The sequence below is a fragment of the Humulus lupulus genome, chromosome 5 (genome assembly GCF_963169125.1).
Source record: "Humulus lupulus chromosome 5, drHumLupu1.1, whole genome shotgun sequence".
Classification (NCBI taxonomy): Eukaryota; Viridiplantae; Streptophyta; class Magnoliopsida; order Rosales; family Cannabaceae; genus Humulus; species Humulus lupulus.
The window spans coordinates 113,041,117-113,042,868 of record NC_084797.1 but is presented as its reverse complement, the minus strand read 5'-3'; positions in this window follow the sequence as shown (position 1 = coordinate 113,042,868).

Below are 1,752 nucleotides of genomic sequence, written 5' to 3'. Positions count from 1 at the left end.
TGTAAGCTTGGGGAAACCTTGTTGAATCTAATCAAAGACTAAGGAATTTTAGCTAGGATTTTGGGAGCAAGAGGCTTGGAGCTTAGAGAACTGACTTTGGGATTCACTTCAGCTTAAGGTAAGCTTTAATCTTAGTGAATTGTATTGAGTAGCTGCTGGTTTATCTTAGAGTTTGCATGTGTATTGGGTGAAGGATCATTCTTGAGAATTGATGAGGTTTAGGGCTAGTCCTTGTTAGGTTTTGTTGCTGAATCTATAGTATAACTTCTGTGATGATTAGTTTGGATTGTTGGCTTGATTTTGGGGTTACTTGGATTGGTTTTTAAGGTGAAAATGGTGAGTTTTTCTGGGCTCGAGGGGTCGGGCCACAGCGCTATTCTTGCTGAGCCGCAGCCCCTTAGAACATAGGGGCGTCTGGAATTAGAGGCGCGCCTTGGCGCCCTTCAGGAAGGGCCGCGACGCGTGTACGCTAATTTAAGGCAAGGCCTCGGGTTGAGCTGGGGGCCGCGGCATGAGTTCCTAGGGTCGCGACGCTTAGTGCATTTTTTGGGTTCTATAGAGGTTTTAGGCTCGGGAATTCAATAGTTAAGGCTCAGGATGGATTTTATCATCTGGAGACTAGAATTATGACCCAAAGCTATTCAATGGATTAGAACCTGATGGGTGTAAATTGTTAATGCATTGTGACTAGGGTTTCAGTGAGGCTCAAACTAGGGGACTGTGCTTGGGACATCGGTGCTTGGAAAGCCTTGGATACAGGTATGAAAACTATTATTCCCATAGAGCTTGAGTTGCAGGGCACGACCCTTAATGATTGAGTTGTAGGGCTCGGCCCTATATGATTGTGTTGCAGGGCGTTGCCCTTTGATTGAGTTTATATGTGTTTAAGTATCAATTTAGTTATGTTATGTTATGTGTACATATAAATGAATGAACGGCGATGGCCGGGAACGGCGAAGGCCAGGAATGGCGAAGGTCAAGAATAGAAAGGGGCCGGGGGCAGCGTTTAGCACGCGGAGTGCGAGTTGCCAAGGCGGGACCCCAAAGGATACCTCGGATATCCTCACAGTGTGGACCACAAACCCAGGGCCTGGTAAAGCGCCTGGGACGGCATGGACGTATGTGTATAGCCTGATGATGGCTTGTTTATATGTTAAGTACTTGATATGCATATATTATCTGCTTGTGAGGGTTTTCTTGCTGGGCTACGGCTCACGGGTGCTCTATGGTGTAGGTAAAGGCAAGGGGAAAGTCGACCAACCTTGAGTATGTTGAGCGTGATGAGCAGTGCGTACATGTCCGGTCTGCCTGGCTGCCACGATCATGGGTACTTTTGGGGGATGATTGTACTAAACTTACACTTTGTCATTTAGCCAACTCTGGTTATATTTTTTAATCGTAAATAATTCTAGACAATATTTTTGGGATCCCAAATGTTAAAAACTTTACAATTTTCAATGAATGGTTTATTTTCAAAGTTTATGACTCTGATTATGGTTTAATTACACTTTTGTCTTAAAAACCTCGATTAGCGAGTTAATTGCACATTTTAAAATCACTTAGTGATGGCTATAAGGCAGTAGGGCGTTATACTAAGGGTCCAAAAGACCACAATACCCCTAAGGCCAAATTTCTCTCTCAAGGCCCACTAAAGGCAAAACCGTGATTTTGCACTCCTGTCTCTCATTACACTTAAATTTCCCAGATAATCCCGCTAAACCCGGAATATCAATATTTTTCCCTAAATACGAC